Below are 21761 nucleotides of genomic sequence, written 5' to 3' on the forward strand. Positions count from 1 at the left end.
TTGAAAAAACAATAAAATACTCTAATAAGTTAGTGGAGAAAAATCATAACATATATTCTCAAGTCAAAAGAAGGCAATGAAGGAGCAAAAAACAAAAATTACTGAAAAATTAAAATAAAAATTGATGTAATAGGATATAAAAACAAACTTGTCAGTAAATGAATTATAAAAATAATGGGATTAAACATACCACTTAAAAGTCTGGATTGTTATAAGGGATATTTAAAAACATGTTTATTAAATATTTAAATATGTAAAAATATTTTACTTTATTAAGTTTATTTTGAGAGGAAGAGAGAGAATCGCAAGCAGGCTCCATGCTGTCAGTGCACAGCCCAAAGCTGTGCTCTATCTCACTAACTGTGAGATCATGACCTGAGCCAAAATCCAGGGTCAGATGCTTAACTGACTGAGCCACCCAGGCACCCCCTGAATAGCGGTTTTAAATAAATAAAACTTAGAGAGTTAATAAAATAAATGGACAAATCCACAATCATAATAGGAAACTAATATACTGAATAAATTAAATATGTAATAAAAATTCAATAATAGTTTAACAGAACTGTACAACAAATTCACTATCACAAAATGTTGAGCAAAGAAGCCGGACATGTAATATGATTCCATTTAAATTTCAAAACCAGAGAAAACTTACCCATGGTTTATCAAGGGAAGTGTTAACCCTGAGTAGATGAATTCTTTATTGAACCCCTCCATAACCCATTACGATTATAGAGGCCACAAGGAGAACTCTTGAGGTTTGGGGAATTTTCTGTCACTAAATGGTGCTGGTGATATGGATGTATTGACTTTAACAGAGTTTAAGTTGTACAATCGATTATGCACATTATATGTTGTATTTGTATAGAATATTTTCTTTAAAAATGCCCACAAATAAGCACACATGAACATATACAAAAATGATTACGTGGTTAAAGAATAAAACAACAGCTTGCTTTTGAGATGAAAAGGAGCAAAAGTATCTCCAGCATTCTGAGAATTTTGGAGAGATTTCAGAATACTACATCAGAATTTGTTTTAAAAGCTTTTCTTTATATCACTTATATCAATATCCCATTGAACCATTAAATAATTTTAAGGATATAATATGATTCTCTTTCCCACCCTTAGGTGTCATATTAAAACTGCTTGGAAGATCTTTTTTACCAGAGGAAAAACAGTCAATTGATGTTGTAAAAATATGACAAACTCTGTTGGTCAAAAAAATGATGGCCATTACACTTGAGCTCTCTCTCTCCAGCGTCATACCCACCCATTTTCTGTTTAAACATCATGTTTGATTCTTCTACCCAACAAATGTAATTATATCACATAAATCAAAATCACATTTAATTGTTTCTCAGAAGAGAGAAGAGACAAAGTTAATAAACTGCTGGTGGTTGAAGCTCCAAGATCTCTAAACAATGTTCATTTCTTCTTATTTTGAGTTGCTATGAATTAGTTTTGTACATGCCTAATTTGAGATTAGAATTGGGATTACAAATTTAGGAATTACCAGAATATGCAAGAATAATTAATCAAAGTAGATAATGTCACTTAGATCGAAGTATAGACAGAAGTTTAAGGACTTATTCTAGGAACACACCAAATTTCAGCAGCCTAGGGGGAGACAAAGAGAATTTCCAATAGGGTAGTAGAAAGTCAAGAAACTGTAGTATCAGGAAAAATAAGTACATATGTTTCAAGGTTGCAGTGATCAACAATTATAAATACTGCTGAAAAGTGACCATTCCTTTTAGCAACTTAGAGTCCATTATTGATCTTGACAGGTACATTCAGTAAAATACTTGGTTAAAAAGTCAGTGTGTGAGGGGCACCTGTGTGGCTCAGTTGGTTGGACGTCCAGTATCTGCTCAGGTCATTATCTCATGACTGGTGAGTTAGAGCACCGTGTCCGGCTCTGTGCTGACAGCTCAGAGCCTAGAGTCTGCTTCAGATTCTGTGTCTCCATCTCTGCCCCTCCACTGCTAGTGCTCTGTCTCTCTCAAAAATAAATAAACATTAAAAATTAAAAAAACAAAAAGTGTGTGAGAGAGGATGGAATGTGGTCAAGTGAGACTGAGCATTTACAATTCAAGTAAAGATAACAGTAAGAGATAATATCTGAATAAAAATGAGATGAAAGTAAACACTTGAACACATTAAAATAACCCTCCCTTATCCTCCATTGTTTGTATATGTTATGTATCAGCCAAGTTGGAGAGCAGTGAAATGTGATAATTTGCACCACTGGTATCTTTGCAGAATTACTGGCTCCATCACATTGATTTGCCTTTTTGGTAGTAATGGAGAACTGGGAGTTTCCACTTAGTGATTCCTACTTTAAAATCTTAGCATCATTAGGTACAAAGGTAACCATTGTAGGGATTTTGCTACTTCCTAAGTCTATCTACTCTGACTACGCACATTGCAGAGGAGGTGTATCCTGTGACTGGCTTCTACAGACTACCAAGCCTACTATGAGATGGACTTGGGTCAAAACTCTAACACTTTTAGAAAGTTACTTCTATCTAGTAAATCACAGAGGAATTTCAAGTATCCAGAAACTAACATTGATTTAAGAGTATTTTTTCATAATCTCTGAAAAATTAGGGTGTTTCCTTAATGTTAAAACATAAACACCTAGCTAAATAGCCTCAGGATATTTGGCTGAAGCTTTGCAGTGACATACAGCATATTGTTTTTACATTACTATTATAGGGCCCTTCCTCAAGTGTTTCAGCTTTACCTGGGCTCTCTCTGGGACTGAGGATTAACTCAGTAAATAATTCAAATGGTGGGACAGGATTATCTATTGTATTGGCTCAGGTCAAACCTGTGTTTACATTATCTTGAGTGGTTTATGGTTGTTAATTTTGTTGTTTGTTGTTCGCAAATTGGCTTCCATCTATTTTTGCCCTGTAGTATCAGTAGGTTGAATCACTCTGATAGTACTAGAGAGCTGTCTGTTATGGTAATTTTACCTTTTCTCTAATGGCATTGTTTCTATCTGACATTTGCCACTCTGAACTCAGCTATCTTCATGGAAAAGGGCTCATTTCAACTGGCTATCCCATACCAGCCTCACAGCCACAAAGTGCTATTCAGAGATGATGAAGCTATCTCATGGTATGATTTTCAATGTTCTCTAGATTTTTAAAAATTAATTTATCAATTATTTATTGAATGCTACTATATGCCAGGCTCTATTCTAGACACATTCAATAGTGAACAAAATAGACAAAAGGCCTGTTCTCATAGAGTTCACGTTCCTTTTGAAGAACTCAAAAAAAGAGTAAAATCCAGAGCATATCAGAAGTTACTATATATGCTTTGAAAATAAAACAAACAAAAAACAAACCCAAAGAAGGTGGTGAGAAATATAGGGAGCGTGTGGTGTAATTTTAAATAAGATGTACAGGGAAGATCTCACTGAAAATTTGGCATTTAAAGCAAGACTTGAAGAGGTGAGAAAGAAAGCCATGTGGGAAATGAGACTGTGCGTGTAGGGGAGGGGTGAGAAATAAAATGACAAATGCCAACACCCTGAACTAAGACTTTAGTGGCGTGTTTGAGAAACAGTGAAGAGTCAGGTGTAGTTGGAATTGAGGGACAAAGGAGAGGTTAAATAAGTAAGGAGTAGACGTAGACCATATTCAATTGGTCTTCACCTTGTTTCCATTACCACTCCCCAGCTATCTTGGGAAGGTTTAGAAATTTTGTTATGACTTCTGCCACATGGACATCAGGACTAAGGAGAGGACAGTTTGGCATTCCAAAGCCTTTATGAATGTCTCTTTGATTTGTCTCCAGAAGCAACATATGGAGCCTTTTGGATTTGACTTTTTCCTATTCAAGTTGTTTTGTGTATCACCACTGAGTAGTATTCCATGAGTAGATATACCACAGTTTAACTAGCCACCCAGAGAAGCATATCTGGCTGTTGCCAGCTTGGGGCTACTATGAAGAAAGCTGCTATAAACACTCAAGTAGAGGACTTCGTGTGACTGACTTTGTTTCTCTAGAACGAATGTCTAAGAGCTCAATAACTGAGATGCATGGCATTTGCAAGTTAAATTTTTTAAAAGAAACTCCAAACTGTTTTTCAGGAAAGCTCTGCCATTTTACATTCCCGAGAGCAATGTATGAGGGATCCATTTTGTCAACAAACTTGCCAGCATTTGATGTTGTTCCTATTTACTTTAGCCATTCTGATGGGTGTGTAGTGACAACTCATGTTTTTAAAAACATTAATATACTTTACGGGTTCTGAATGTTTTTAAGTTTACAGAAAAATTGAAACATTTTCATATACCCCCTGCAGATCTTTATATACAGATAACAGTAGAGGGTACTGTAGCAATTTTAAAATGATACATTTACTGTAACAGCCGAACTTCCCTGAGGCATTAACATCCTTCCTTCACAAATTTCTAAGGAATTTCTGTTAACTTTATGTATAGGGGCAGTCATGAGTCCACATTTACAGAACTAATCCAGCAAATACGAAATCCTTGCCTTCCTTACAATACTAGCATATTAAATTCCAATTTTCAGAAAAGTACACTCATACTGATACATATAACAGATAAAAGTATTTTTCTCCTAAGTTCTCAGTCTCAGAATCAATTTGTAGTTGTGTTGCCCACATTTTTCCTCTTTATTAAGTGTTTTCATTTTTTTTTATTTTTTTTTAATGTTTATTTATTTTTGAGACAGAGAGAGACAGAGCATGAGTGGGGGAGGGTCAGAGAGAGAGGGAGACACAGAATCTGAAACAGGTTCCAGGCTCTGAGCTGTTAACACAGAGCCCAATGTGGGGCTCAAACCCACGAACTGTGAGATCACGACCTGAGCCGAAGTCGGACGCTTAACCGACTGAGCCACCCGGGAGCCCCAAAATGTTTTCATTTTTCAGTAAAATTTTTTTCTTTATCAAATTTTAACTTGTAATTTACACACTGATCTATGCTGATATCAAAGTTTAGTTACAGATCTGTATACATGAGAAGTAGTGGAGGTGAACTTAACTTTTTGCAACCTAACACACTCAATAGACAATTAGGCAGAATGATTACTGAGGCTTAAGGCACCATCATTATGCAGTAGGAAAAAAAAAAAAATGGTAAGAAAATCTCCTTAATCATGTATGTCTTTGGTTTTTGAATACCCTCATGTATTTCCATCTCAATTTATGGAGTTCTGGTGTTTCTAAATCACTGGCTTATTCTTTATTTCCTAAAGTTTTAAATGATGTGAATTCAACTGATGCTAAATTCTGGCTCAGTATTCCAGGTGTGAGGAGAAGAATTTATTTTGATGTTCTTTTAAACACTAGTGCCTGAGGCAAACATTTAGACACCTGAGTTTGTCATTCTCTTTAACTCGAAAGCACTTTTATAAATATTCTTTTCCTGCAACAGTCTTCTAACTCTTCATGGCCTTGATAGTAATCTGTGGTAGTGGTCACTTGGTTCCCAAAGTGCCTATAATAGGCATTTCATAAATAGTGGTCACTGATGACATTATAGTTAAGTGTTTAGCTACTTGATGACATTTACTGAAAAAAATCCTCCCCCCCCCCCCCCACACACACAATTAGACATATAATATCGTGGCATTTGAGCCAAACCAAACTGCTTGATCACAAATTCCCTCTTCTTGAATTCTCTCTGGTTCTAGTTCCTGACACTTGTCTGTACTAATTTTTATATCAAGCCTTTTATAGGTAAACAACTGAAACCAATGCTACCTGACTTCTGGGAAGGAATATTGTATTAGAATTCTTGAGGGAAATAGCACCAATAGAATAGAACATAGGAGAAGGGAAGGAAAAATAAAAACACAGAGGGAGGCAAGCCATAAGAGACTCTTAAATACAGAGAACAAACTGACGGTTGCTGGAGGGGAGGTGGGTAGGGGGATAGGTTAAATGGGTGATGGGCGTTAAGGAGGGCACTTTTTGGGGTGACCACTGGGGAACATATGTAAGAGATGAATCACTACGTTCTATTCCTGAAACTGAGACTGCACTCTGTGTTAACTAGTGCGAATTTAAATAAAACAAATTTTAAAAAGTATGCAGAGAAACAAAAACATAGAATTCTCCAGGCAAACAAAATGTAAAGCATATCTATGCACACACACTCTCTCTCTTATTTGTGAGTGCTGCCTGGCTACTCTGAAATCTGTAGGGGAAACAAGCTGACTGGATATACAGGTAGGGGTGCTGCTGATGTAGCTCTAGTCTGAAGGCAAAATTCCTTCTTCCTCAAGAAGCCTCAGGCTTTGCTCTTAAGGCCTTCAATTGATTGGGTGAGACCCACCCACATTTGGAGGATAAGCTGCTTGACTCAGTGTACTGATTTAAACATTCACCACATCTAAAAAGAATACCTTCTCAGCAACATCTAGATTGGCATTTGACCAAAAACTAAGGGTCATGGCCTAGACAAGCTGACAAGACAAATGGACTATCACAATTATATTAGAATATACACATAGCTTAAAATTGTAGGGAGGTTTAAAATCCAGGTGCAGGAATAGAAACCAGATTGCATACCAGAGACCGCAGCTTGTCCACCTAGGTTTGCTTCCACAAGGACTCAGGCTATTCACAATTACCCAATGGATTATGGACTGTCACTGCTCTGGTGAAAACTACATCTTCTTTTAACTACCACAGCCACCACTCCTGCTACTCCGCTTAACCTATAGGCACATTAACACTGAGAAGAATCTTTGTGTTCTTAGCTTTCATTCTTGATCCCAGTCATTCCTTCATTTGTTTAATATAAGTGCATCAACAAATTACTATATTACAGAATGTTTTTGAATATTAGGAATATGACAGATCAAAACAACGACCTCTGATCTTCTGGAACTTGCGTTCTAAAAGGGAGAAATAGACCATAAGCAAACTTAGGTACATAGATAACTGCCATAGAGGTAAATAAATCCAGGAGTATGACTGTTAGGCTGCTGCAGCGAAAACTTTAGTCTTCCTGTGAGATGATATTGGATAAAATTTTCATGAGAAAATAAAGGAGAAATGAAGTTCCCCATGTAGAGAGTCTAGGCTGCTTGAGGAATTGTAGGCCATGTTAAAGATTTGGCTCTTTCCTTGAAAGAGCTAGGACAGTATTTGAGGGTTTTAATCAGAGGAGTGAAAAGACTTGTGTGTTTAGCACAATCCCTCTGGCTGCCAAATAAAGAATACTGAGAGGAAACAAGAGTGAAAGTGGTGAAGTGGCCATTCCAATACAATAGAGGGAGAGAAGTATTCAGGTCAAAAATATATTTTGAAGGTAGAATTGTCAGCATTTGCTGCTGAATAAGGTGTAATATCTGTATTGAAGAGTCAGATGATTCTGAAGCATGTGTCCCGAGGAACTGGAAAGATGGAGTTGCTCTAAATTATGAAGAGTGATTTTAAGAGGTTCAATCTTGGGCTCATTAAATGTGTGATGCCTATTTGATGTACAAGTAGAGAGATTTAATAAGAGTGTGTGTACCCATTTCTGTCACAAAGGGTGGATGGAGATCCAGGCTTGGGAAAGAACAGCATATAGGTAGATGTAAAAGCCAAGGAACTAAATGAAGTAACCAAGTAAGAAAATGTAGCTAGAGATGAGATCCAAAGGCCTTGAACAAGAATGGTTTCAGTGGAGTGGCGTGAGAAAAAATCCTGATTGAAACCGAGTCAAGAGAAATTGGAGAGAATTTATAGTCCTTGTGTTCAAGCAAATCAATCAATGACTTCGTAGTCGAGAATCAAGACTGAAGCTTGAAAAGGTGATACATAATTAAATAAGGCTCTCATTTCATGTAAGAATGATCCAATTAGGAGACAAAAATTGGTGACACAGGGGATCTGTGTTAGCATTGCTGGAGCAGTATTCTTGTGTTAGCAACTATGTGTGTGACCTGGTGTAAAAATAGAAGGTGAGAACTTGGTTAGAGCCAACAGTTCATGTATAGAGACAGGGAAGAAAAAAATAGCAGAATTTATGGGCAGAGATGCAGGTAGGTTGAACATTAATCTCAAATCTGTCATGAGTGTGTGTGATTGGAAGAGTCCAGGTCAACAAATCTTTACTAGACCTGCAAGCTATACTGAGAACCCAATTATTTTGCATTTCCAGCTTCCAGGATAGGAAGTGGTATTTGATCTTCCACAGTCATCCTTGGAGATTTCCCCAATATATAAGAATGTAGCTCAGATTCTGAAAGACAAAAATGAGAGCTATCTTTTATAGTTACTGTCTTATGTGGAGGAGCACCTGATTTCCCAGTAGCAGTTCTTGGTCTCTTCCCGATTGGATTAAAGTTAGTTCTTGTCACCCTTCCAGAGCTCCTCTGCCTACATTCAGAACCAGACACCAGCCCCCACAGCCCATGGTTTTACTTCCCTAAACTATTTTTATTGGATTTCCTTTTATAAAACTTACTTGTTTTTAACCCAAGTAACTCCTTTTAATATTTAAAATTTGTTTATAATTATTGCTTGCTTTTCAATTTATGTTCTTTACATTTTTGAGCCAAGTCATCACTTTATACTATTGAAATATTATCTGTAATTATTCTGTATTTGAGACACATAGAATGATTTAAAGGTTATCTCGTGACTAGAAAATTTGGTGATTAAAACATTTTTTTTTTAAGTTTTTTGTTTTTATCTTTGAGGGAAAGACAGAAAGTGAGTGAGGGAGGGGCAGAGAGAGAGAGAGAGAGAGACCGAGAGAGAGAGAGAGACGGAGACAGAGAGTCCCAAGTGGGCTCTGCCCTGTGAGCACGGAGCCTGATGTAGGGCTCGAACTCACAAACCATGAGATCATGACCTAAGCTCAAACCAATAGTTGGAACTTAACCAACTGAGCCACCCAGGTACCCCCATGTGATTTTTTTTTTTTTTTAAATGCTAGATGTTCCCTAGTGAAAACACTTTCACTAATACTAGCAAACTTTTTTACTGAAGGTCACCAGACAGAGTTTCAAGGTTTCATTTACTGGCCTGTGAATTTCATTAGCATAGGGTGGCATGAATTTATCTTATGTACAGTGCAGATGTTCCCTTGTTTTATATGCCTAATAGATCTTGGCTTGAAGCCTTGTTCAAAATATCATGTCTTTGTTCATTATGGAACAAAATAAACATCCACAGCTCTCCCTAATCTCTATTTAAAACCATTCTTACCTGGTAGGGGTGGTGGTGGTGTGCATGGGGCAGAGGAAGGATATTAAGATGTTCTGTTTGAGATTTTGTAATTACATTTTCTTACATTGGCTTTTGGCTTTTCCCTCGTTTGCTGTGAATCACTAACCATGGAACCTTCCACTTTCTCCCTTTTTTAACTGCTCTGTATATTGCAAATATTTCTGTGATTATTTGGAAGGTATATTTCTCCATTACCTGGCTTGAGCATTAATAGATTTTTTCCCTTATATTTTTCTTCTTTTGCATATCCTTTCTCTTTTCAATAAGAATTCCCCAAACAGCATTACTGATATCACAGAGCAGTGTTATTGAGAATTTATGGAATGCATTAATGATAAAAATTGCAGCAGGTAAGAGCCAAGTATTTTTTACTTAGAATTCATTAGGTTTTATTTATAGTAAAACATTTCATATTTTGGTGAAATTGAAAAAATTTTAATGTTTATTCATTTTTGAGAGACAGAAAGAGAACACAAATGGGGGTGGGGCAGAGAGAGAGGAAGGTACAGAATCCGAAGCAGGCTCCAGGCTCTGAGCTGCCAGCACAGAGCCCCAGTGAGGGGCTCCAACTTATGAACCATGAGACCTTGACCTGGGCTGAAGTCAGACCTTATCCGACTGAGCCACCCACGCACCCCTATTTTAATGAAATTTTTAAGGTTTTCAACTTTGATGCCAAAAAATCCTTTTTATAACTATTTACTTTTATAATCAATATATTTTTATAGAAATGTATGCAAAATGTAGAAATTGGAGATATTTAGAAAATTAAGTTATTCAAATATAAAGATATTTAGTATAAAATCAATATTTTGTTGTTATTTTGATGTACATTAAAAAAAAAAAAAAGCATTGTAGAGGTGCCTGGGTGGATAATTGGTTAAGCATCTGACTTCAGCTCAGGTCATGATCTCACGGTTCTTGAGTTCAAGCCCCATGTTGGGCTTTCTGCTGTCAGCACAGAGCCCACTTCAGATCCTTTGTCTCCCTCTCTCTGGTCCTCCCCAGCTCCTGCTCTGCCTTTCTCAAAAATAAACAAGCATTAAAAAGAAAAAAAATAGCCCTGTAGCATTTAAACTTCATTTTGGCCATCATAAAGTTGTTTTAAAGATGTCCATGCAATCTTTTACATATGCCTCACATGCAAGGAGATTTAATGATGTTATTAAATATACATTTGTATATAATTTATAATTTATATAATAGATAATATATATTATATTTATATTAACTGTATATAGTCATACACACACATATCTTAAGTTGCAATTTTAGAAAATAAAATTTTAGGGGTGTCTGTGTGGCTCAGTTGATTAAACATCCAACTTCAGCTCAGGTCATAATCTCACAGTTCGTGGGTTTGAACCCCGCGTCGGGCTCTGTGCTGACAGTGTGGAGCCTGGAGCCTGCTTCGGATTCTATGTCTTCCTCTCTCCCTGCCCCTTCCCTCCTCGCTTACTCTCTCTCTCTCTCTCGCTCAAAAACAAATAAACATTAAAAAAAATTTAAGAAAATAAAATTTGAGATAAGTTATCCAGTTTCTAAATCTACATTAAAAGTTTCAATTTTCAGAATATGTATTTTATTTTTTTTTCAATACAAGTTCATAAAGCTATTTTCTATTTTTCAATTTGATTGAGCAGTGTACTCATCATGATTATTTTTCTCATCATAAGTTTGTAATCACTGATCTCTGAAGTTTATAACTATATTTTAAGTAGTAAAAAGGCCAGTGAAAATTAAATAACAGGCATATTTTAAATGGCATGGTTAATATTAAGTTTAATTTAATTAAGGTTAATACAATAAGAATGAAATATATATTTATTGGAAAGGATAGAACCTTTGGAATGTATAGCTCCTGCTACTGTATATAATCATTGGTGTCCATGTTATAGCAAATACATTGATTATTAAAGACATAATTCAGCAAAACTGCAACTATTATAGATAATCCATAATACCTAAACCTTTTACAATCATTTTATTATGTATTTGTATTAACCAGGTATATTTTTTAAATAAGTATTCATTGCCAATTAATTTTACTTCTGCTATATTTCCTCATTATTATTCTTTCATGATGCAAAAACTTTCTCTTCTGCAAAATTTCATTACATTTCAAGTTATATAATTTATTTAGGCTAAAATATGCAACATTTATACTACATTTAAAGCACTGCTAAATGTCCTTACATATTTATAAGGTACACTCAACATGGAAGAATGGGTTTTATCTTATATTCTGGTGTGAAATGTGAGGTATTAAAAATTTAAATATGTTTGAGAATGAAATAAAATATGTTCCATATTATGGATGGGTTTATTCAAGAAATACTTTTTATCTTAAAACATTATATATAAAAATAAATCCGTTTACTTGTTTAATTTTCTAGCTCTTTTCTGGTAAGAAATTCGGTGCTATTTGATCTTTAAATGTGAGTGAATTTGTGGAATTAATTAACTGAAATCATTATTGCACTCAAACATTATAGAGCACTTTCCCATATAATTATCTCATTGACCTTATTTAATATGATATAGTAATCTAGCTCTTGTAACCTTCATGGGAGAATTTTGAATTTTTTTTTTTTTTACTATTTTACCATAAATGATGAGGATAGAAAAGAAGTTTGAGGAAACAAAACAACAACAACAAAAAACAGTCATTTTGTTCTGATCTGGAATTATTAAACAGAGTATATGTTAGCATTAATAAATTTTGTCTCACTAAGCAAATAGTGTGTGGGAGATGTTGTTTCTGCACTGCGAATGTCCTGTCAGCATTTCACTTTTTTGTCCCTTTCAGACTGACTTAAAACTACCCCCTTTCAGTGCCTCTTTCCCTGAGGGTGTTCTCTGCCTCTGCAATCTGGTATGCCCATGTCACATGGAAGTGCCAATGAATTATAATGCCCCTGGTAGCAGCTCTCAATCAGTGACTAATAGGAATTGACAGTATATATCACAGGCCCCTTGCATGACTTAACTCAGCTGTGTGCTCTAAACAGAGTACCTTAGTTTCAAAGCAGGATTTGTGAACAAAGCATTTGTTCACAGTAGTAACTTGCTTAATAAGGCACCCTGTATTGGCTTCTATTCCTTCATTTCTCCTGTTTCCTCCTAATGTTTCCTGGGAACACCTTATAAATAAACCAATTTTATGAAAATCCTCATATCACAGTCTTCTCCTGGGGAAACCCCAAATAATTCAAATCAGTTAAACCAATAAAAAACTATGGGGCACCTGGGTGGCTCAGTTGGTTAAGCATCCAACTTCGGCTCAGGTCATGATCTCACAGCTTGTGAGTTCGAGCCCCGTGTCAGGCTCTGTGCTGACAGCTTGGAGCCTGGAGCCTGTTTCAGATTCTCTGTCTCCCTCTCTCTCTGCCCCTACCCTGCTTGTGCTCTCTGTCTCTCATAAATGAATAAATGTTAAAAAAAATTTTTTTTTAAAAACAATAAAAAAATACATCCAAATTTCTGTCAAATAGACCTTAATAATAAATAAACCATTGAGAAATAGGATTGCTTCTTATTTAAGAATACTGGAAGACTTAGATCAGCAAAACATGCCCAACTTCTACTATCTGTCAGAGAAAGCACTGAAAGAATCCTGGTCAGAGGAGGAGATGCTCTCATGAGTCTATTGATTTGCTGGAAGCTAAGAATTTATTCCACTCATCACTTTTCCCCTTTTGAAGAAGTGACTAAAGATAAAAGCTAGCCATAAGCAGTTAATACAATCTGCTATAATTTTTACTCTAGGAAATGAAATATTAAGAAATGATCATCCCCTGAAAAAATCCCGTTCTTGTCTTGATTCAGTAGATTAGTTTAAAGTGGCTGGGTGGAATTATTATTTTTTTTAATTAAAAAAATATATTTATGTATTTATGTATTTATTGGGAGAGAGGGAGAGAGAGAGAGAGAGTGAGCAGGGGAGGGGCAGAGAGAGAGGGAGACACAGGATCCAAAGCAAACTCCAGGCTCTGAGATGTCAGCAGAGATCCTGACATGGGGCTTGAACTCACGAACCGCAAGATCTGCCCTGAGCCGAAGTTGAACACTTAAAATGTCTGAGCCACCCAGGCACCCCTAAATGTTTATATTTAATTTTTGAGAGAGAACACAAGCAGGGGAAGGGCAGAGAGAGGGGGCAGAGATTCTAAGTGGGCTCTGCACTGACAGCGGTGAGCTCATTGTGGGGTTCCAGCTCAGGAACCAAGAGATCATGACCTGAGCCAAAGTCAGATGCTCAACCAAATGAGTCGCCCAAGTGCCCCTAGGTGGAATTCTTAATTTTCAGTTTAATGCAAACAATGTTTTGTCTTGAGGTAGAAATTTTTCTTCCTCAGTAAAAAGGACCTCTAACCCAACAAAGCCCTAAGTTTTTAGGAGTAAAATGAAAAAGAGAGACTTTTGGGTACTAGGGAAAAGAAGCCATGTCTTCTTCCAAGCCTTTGGCTCCCAGACCTGTGTGTTCGGGCTTTTATGGGACAAATAGTACCATATATTGGTTGTTAGTTCAGGGCTTTTATACTACCCAGGATGTGCTTTGGTAAAATGTCATTCAACTAATTCTGTTTCTGAATCTGTAGTAGCTAATTGCATAATTTTAGCTGCCATTTTTTTAAAAGGTGACAGACCATTGGTGCGTATGAACCTCTTTCTTTGGCTATACTCTTTAGAAGCAGTATCACAGAGAAGCATGATGACAAATAATGGATGGACTCAGTAATTGCAGGAATAGTGCTGGGAGAAGAATTGTAAGCAGTGCATAACAAAAGTTTATTTCAGTGAGAAGATGTTCTCTATCTATCGAAACTATCTCCAAGCAGCAGGGAGATTGTAGATTTTCTTGCCACATCTCTAGAGACTCTATCAATAAACAATCTGAGTCTAGATAGATTTAGACAGTTTATTACTCTTAGCATGAATGGGAGCAAAGGCTTCATGTTTATATCCTTTTCCCTTGCCCCTCAAGTCTCACACATTTGAATCAGAATGAGCCCACTTGAATGCTATGCACAGAGATCTTTCTTAAATCCAGAGAACAATGAGCTTTAAAGGGAACTGAGAAAAACAGCCCAATATTTGCCCTGGAGGAAATCTTTTATATTTGTTTTGGTGGCTAGGAAACAAGTCTGCCCTCTGACCCAGAAGAAAATGCTATCTTTAGCTTTCAAGGGTATTTGCTGTGGAAATATCCTTGAAAGATATTCTTGAAGAACAGTTGCCATGCTATGAAGCATTTCCTTCAACACCCTCCAAGATGGAGTCCAATGTAATTAGCCTATTGCTAGGCTCTGGTAAATTGTGTCATACAAAATGATTACTTTTGGTTTCTGTTTTTTGAAGGTTGGGCCCTCAGCAATCAAAGGACCAGAAATCATGATGTGCAGAAGCCTGTATTGTTAGCCCATGCATTATTTCAATTTCAGTCTTGCCACCGTCACCACTTTGTCAATGATCATATTGAGGAACACTGGGGTGGGGAAAGAGACCAACTGATATCAAAGAGTTTGAATTATATTTCTCACCTTATTATTATTAAGAGCCTCATCTGCAGGGCATGTCCTTTGCTGGTCATCCTTATACCTTGTTCCCATTAGTAAAAGCCCATCTTTACCCTTCTTTCTCCGTGCCTATTGTCACTGTTCCCTCAGTCTTGTTCTTCCAACACCCTTGCCGTCTAGGCTAAACATTAGTGACTGTCCATGGATTTAAGTGGATCCATAGTTCTGGTCAACTCTAATTATAAACAACCAGGTATATATTTCACAGTCCTGCTCATTCTGCTTTAGGTTCATCACTGAGTAGGGGGATAATGTTCCTGAAGTCTACATGCATGGTGTCAGCATTCCTCAGATATTTGTACAGAAAGCCACACGAGGCCAATAGGGATGGTTGAGGGAAAGGTGGCAATCCAAGGGCAGTGGGTATTATCTGTGCTTCAGGCACTTGACTATGCCAACAGAATCTACTTTAATCTGTGTTTTACTTTCACATAGTATTGGAGTGCTGCTGTACATACTCCATATTTTAGCTTGATGAGTCAGTTCATGGGGTGAAGCTCAGATTGCATGGCTTTTTGGCAACACAAGTTCAGAAGCTTAGTTTTTACCTGGCTCAACATCAAGCGTGGGACTCTCAGGAAGAGAATAGTTATCTGGAGAATTCTATTTTATTGTAGCTTTCCAGAAGCTCTGCATACCAAACATACATACTACAGAAAATACAAGGGACATTGTATCTGTTGAGTTATTAAGTCAGCTTGACAGAGTTCTGCATTGCTATCTTGGTGTGCTGAAGAATGTTCTCTTGCTTTGGGCTCCAGTAAAAACTGGCAACAGTAGTCTTCTTCTAAGATATCCAAAAGATTGTCACAGGAAATCTAGGACACAATGCCCAACCTAAATAATCCCATCATCCTTTCTCTTCCTCTATATCTGAACAGAAAAATAAGTGGAAATTTTGAATAGCCTGAAGCCAGGAATCACTCCATATGGCCTTAATCCTTTTTTAATTTGGAAAATTTATGAGGGCATAAAAACTTTTATCACTGAAATTCCTATTAATGTATAACTACTAACTTTGAGACACTTTGGGAAATATAGAATAACAGAAATGGATATTTTTATTGCTATGTAGAATTATTCTATGAGGAAACACCTGTAAGCAATTATCCATCTGGTATTTGATACCAGTGGATATCAATCCAGTGGTTTATTAGAATAATTTGTAGAAAATTGCCTTTGCCCATGCCCCAGCACAAATGAGTGTGATTATATAAATACAAAGGTGAAAGCTGGGTTATAAAAAAAAATTATACATATATTTAATATTTATACTTAATGAAACTATCATTTATTGAAGTGTGTGAACAGTTGCTAAAATAAATGTGAATTTTAAATCTTCAAATAATATTTTCCCCCTTGATAAAATACATAATTTTTCAATGGAAGTGAATGCTCTGATGCAAATATACAGTGATTCATTTCCATGGCTCAGAGAAAAAAAAAACAAAACAGCTATTCATGATATTCAAAGCCACTGGTAGGTCTTTCTTCATATTCTCTTTTAACAGTTTATGGGTCATTGGAACACAACATTCAGAGGTCTGTGAGACTGCCTTAATGATAACTGTTCATGTGCTTAGTGTTTCAGAATCCCTATGAATACAGAAATCAATTATGTGAACAGATGCAACCAAGTTACTAGGTTTTATGCTCACTGGGACATCACAAACACTTAAATTTGATAAAGTTAACCCACAAATATGTACTTTTATACACAACAATAAGTTAATATACATTCATGAGAATGCAAATATAGAAGTCAAAGCTTGGAAAGTGATTAAGATTGCTTTTTAGCAAATTGAGACAATAATTTCAGTTCCATGCAAGATTGTTTCTACAGATGGAAACAGCATTGAAGCAAAAATAGGTTAATTATTTTTCCCAACCACATAGGTTTTGTTCATGTGAACCCTAGGTATTCCCATTAGTAAGAAAAGTAAAAGCAAAAAATATTCTGTAATCAAGTCCTTTAAAAATTATATGCAATAGAGCAAAATCTATGATTTATGTTATCAAAATGTTAAGTAAAACTAAATTTCTAAAAAACTAGATTATTAAACAAGTGTTTTTAATTTGTAATTAAAAGAACATAAAACATATAATCACATTGTACTGAATCTGATTAATGTGATTCACTAAAATATTCCTAAGGAGAAATGGTAGAAGTAAAAAAAAAAACAACTAAAAATGGCATTATCTTTATTAATTTTAATACTCTCGAAGTACCTTTTTTTATCTCCTTAATTTTTTTTATTGTTTTTAAATGTTTATTTTTGACATAGATAGAGACAGAGTGCAAGTAGGAGAGGGGTAGAGAGAGAGAATCTGAAGCGGCTCCAGGCTCCGAGTTGTCAGCACAGAGCCCAACACAGGGCTCAAACTCACAAACTGCAAGATCATGACCTGAGCTGAAGTCGGACACTTAACCGACTGAGACACCCAGGCACCCTTGTTATCTCCTTAATACCTATGCATAATTTCAGTTGACTGAAATGAAAAGAAAAAATGAGAAAGCTATTATAGCTATTACATAAATAATACAAGAAATACAACTTTATTGTCAGGTGTTATCAATAAAACAATGCAATTAGAATATGTAAAGTTATTGAGTCAAACAGCATGTTAACTGAAATTTTTCTAATATTCCAGATTCTAAACAACTTATCTATAAAACTTACTAGGGTTCACTAAAATAGACAAAAAAAATGCTCTTAAATATCTCTCAGCCAGTCTTCTCTCCACCTTATATTTATAGTCAAAATGCTGTGAGACATTCCTTGCAATATTTTTTTTTAATTTTTTTTAACGTTTATTTATTTTTGAGACAGAGAGAGACAGAGCACGAACGGGGGAGGGTCAGAGAGAGGGAGACACCAAATCTGAAACAGGCTCCAGGCTCTGAGCCGTCAGCACAGAGCCCGACGTGGGGCTCGAACTCTCAGACCGCGACCCGAGCCCAAGTCGGCCGCTTAACCGACTGAGCCACCCAGATGCCTCCCTTGCAATATTTTTAAAATTTTTTTTATCTGACACGATGGGTCTAAGATATATTTGTTAAATCATTCTGAGGTCTCAAGAAGGATCTTCTATCTGTATACCTGGGTGTATTTTACTCTTTTACTCTTATTATTATTATTATTATTACTACTACTACTACTATTGTTAATTTATATCCAAGTTAGTTAACATATAGTATAATAATTATTTCATGAATAGAATTTAGTGATTTATAACTTACATAAACATCAGTGCTCATCCCAACAAGTGTCCTCCTTAATGTCCCTCACCCCTTTAGCCCATCCCCGCACCCAACACCCCACAAGCAACCCTGTTTGTTTTCTGTATTTAAGAGTCTCTTATGGTTTGTCTCCCTCTCTGTTTTTATATTATTTTTGCTTCCCTTCCTTTATGTTCATCGGTTTTATATCTTAAATTCCTCAAATGAGTGAAGTCATATGATAATTGTCTTTCTCTGACTTATTTAGCTTAGTATATACACTCTAGTTCCATCCACATTGTTGCAAATGGCAAGATTTCATTCTTTTTGATCACTAAGTAATATTCCATTGTATTATATACCACATCTTCTTTATCCACTCATCAGCCGATGGACATTAGGGTTTTTTTCATACTTTGGCTATTGTCCATAGCACTGCTATGAACATTGGGGTGAATGTGCACTTTTGAAACAGCACTTCTGTATCCTTTAGATAAATACCTGGTGTGCAATTGCTGGTCATAGGGTAGTTCTACTTTTAATTCTTTGAGGAAACTCCTACTGTTTTCCAGAGTGGCTGCTGCACCAGTTTGCATTCCCTCTAGCAGTGCAAAAGGGTTCTGTCTCTGCATCCTCACCAACATCTGTTGTTGCCTGAGTTGTTAATTTTAGCCATTCTGACTGGTATGAAGTGGTATCTCATTGTGCTTGTGATTTGTATTTACCTGATGGTGAGTGTTGTTGAGCATTTTTTCATGTGTCTGGTAGCCATCTGGATGTCTTCTTTGGATAAGTGTCTATTCATGTCTTTTGCCCATTTCTTCACTGGATTCTTTGTTTTTTGGCTGTGGAGTTTGGTAAGTTCTTTACAGGTTTTTGATACTAACCCTTTCTCTGATATGTCATTTGCTAATATTTTCTCCCATTCCATTGGTTATCTTTTAGTTTTGCTGATTGTTACCTTCACTGGGCAGAAACTTTTTGTTTTGATGAGGTCCCAATAGTTCATTTTTGCTTTTGTTTCCCTTGTGTCTGGAGACATGTCAAGTAAGAAGTTGCTGCAGCTGAGACCAAAGAGGTTGTTGCCTGTTTTCTCCTCGAGGGTTTTGATGGCTACCTGTCTTAGATTTAGGTCTTTCATCCATTTTGGATTTATTTTTGTGTATGGTGTAAGAAAGTGGTCCAGGTTTATTCTTCTGCATGTCGCTGGCCAGTTTTCCAAACATCATTTGCTGAAGAGATTTTTATCCACTGGACGTTTTTCCATGCTTTGTCAAAGATTAGTTGGCCATACATTTGTGGGTTCATTATTGGGTTGTCTATTCCATTCCATTGGTCTATGTGTCTGTTTTTGTGCCAGTCCATAGTGTCTTGGTGATTACAGCTTTGTAATACAGCTTGAAGTCCGGGATTGTGATACCTCCAGATTTGGTTTTCTGTTTAGGAGTTTTTTGGCTATTTGGGTCTTTTCTGATTCCATACAAGTTTTAAGATTGTTTTTTCTAGCTCTGTGAAGAATACTGGCATTATTTTGATAGGGATTACATTGAATATGTAGATTGCTTTGGGTACTATCGAGATTTTAACAATATTTTTTCTTCCAATCCATGAGCATGGAATGTTTTTCCATTTTTTGGTGTCTTCTTCAATTTTTTAAATAAGTTTTCTATAGTTTTCAGTGTATAGATTTTTCACGTCTTTGGTTAGGTTTATTCCTAGGTGTTTTATGGTTTTTGGTGCAATTGTAAATGGGATCAATTTCTTGATTTCTCTTTCTGCTGCTTCCTTATTGGTGTATAGAAATGCCACAGATTTCTGTACATTGATTTTATATGCTGTGACTTTGCTGAATTCACGTATCAGTTATAGAAGTTTTTTGATGGAGTCTTCTGGGTTTTCCACATAGAGTATCATGTCTTCTGCAAGAGTGACAGTTTGACTTCCTTCTTGGTGATTTGGATACCTATTATTTGTGTTGTCTGATTGCTGAAGCTCAGACTTCCAACACTATGTTGAATAACTGTGACAAGAGTGGACATCCCGGTTTTGTTCCTGACCTTAGGGGGAAAGCTCTCAGTTTTTCCCCATTGAGGATGATATTAGCAGTGGGTCTTTTGTATATGGTTTTTATGATCTTTAGGTATGATACTTCTATCCCTACTTTCTTGAGGGTTTTTATCAAGAAAGGATACTGTATTTTGTTAAATGCTTTCTCTGCATCTATTGAGAAGATAATATGGTTCTTATCCTTTCTTTTATTTATGTAATGTATCACATTGATTGATTTTCAGATATCGAACTATCCCTGTATCCCAGGACTAAATCTCACTTGATTGTGGTGAATAATTCTCTTAATGTATTTTTGGATCCGGGTGGCTAGTATCTTGTTGAGAATTTTTGCATCCATATTCATCAGGGAAATTGGTCTGTAGTTCCCCTTTTTAGTGGGGTTTTTGTCTGGTTTTGGAATCAAAGTAATGTGGTCTTGTAAAATGAATTTGGAAGTTTTCCTTCCATTTCTATTTTTTAGAACAGCTTCAAAAGAATAAGCATCAACTCTTCTTTAAATGTCTGGTAGAATTCTCAAAGGAAACCATCTGGCCCAGGAGTCTCATTTATTGGGAGATTTTTGATTACGGATTCAATTTCTTTACTGGTTATGGATCTATTCAAATTTTCTATTTCTTTCTGTTTCAGTTTTGGTTGTTTTTATGCCTCTAGGAATCTGTCCATTTCTTCCAGATTGCCCAATTTGTTGGCTTATAATGGCTCCTAATATTCTTTTATTATTGTTTGTATTTCTGCAGTGTTACTTGTGATCTTTCCTTTTTCCTTTATGATTTTATTTATTTGTGTCCTTTTTCTTTTTGATCAATCTGGCTAAGGGTTTATCAATTTTGTTAATCCTTTCAAAGACCCCGCCCCTGGTTTCATTGATCTGTTCTACTGTTTTTTGTTTGTTTATTTGTTTTTTAGATATTATTGATTTCTGTTCTAATCTTTATTATCTCCCATCTTCTGCTGGTTTTAGGCTTAATTTTCTGTTATTTTTCCAGCTCTTTTAGGTGTAAGGTTAGGTTGTGCATTTGAGACCTTTCTTCCTTCTTTAGGAAGGCCTGGATTGCTATGTACTTCCTTCTTATGACAGCCTTTGCTGCATCCCAGAGGTTTTGGGCTGTTGTGTTTTTATTTTCATTGGCTTCTATGTACTTTTTAATTTCCTCTTTAATTTTTTAATTAACTCATTCATTCCTTAGTAGGATGTTCTTTAATCTCAGAGTATTCATGGACTTTCCAATTTTATTCTTGTGGCTGATTTAAAAAAAAAAATATTTATTTTTGACAGAGTTTGAGCAGGGGAGGAACAGAGAAAGAGAGGGAGACACAGAATCTGAAGTGGGCTTCAGGCTCTGAGTTATCAGCTCAGAGCCTGATGCTGGGCTCAAACCCATGAACCATGAGCTGAAGTCTGACGCTTAACTGACTGAGCCACTCAGGCACCCATTCTTGTGGTTGATTTTGAGTTTCGTAGCATTGTGGTCTGAAAATATTCAAGGTTTGATCTTGATCTTTTTGTACTTGTTGAGGGCTGATCTGGGCTGGTCCCAGATCTCTTCTGGAGAATGTTACATGTGCACTTTAATAGAATATGTATTCTGCTGCTTTAGGATGCAATGTTCTGAATACCTCTGTTAAGTCCATCTATTCTAATGTCATTCAAAGCCACCGTTTCCTTGTTGATTTT

Source organism: Panthera onca, chromosome B1 (genome assembly GCF_046562875.1).
Source record: "Panthera onca isolate mPanOnc1 chromosome B1, mPanOnc1 haplotype 2, whole genome shotgun sequence".
NCBI lineage: Eukaryota > Metazoa > Chordata > Mammalia > Carnivora > Felidae > Panthera > Panthera onca.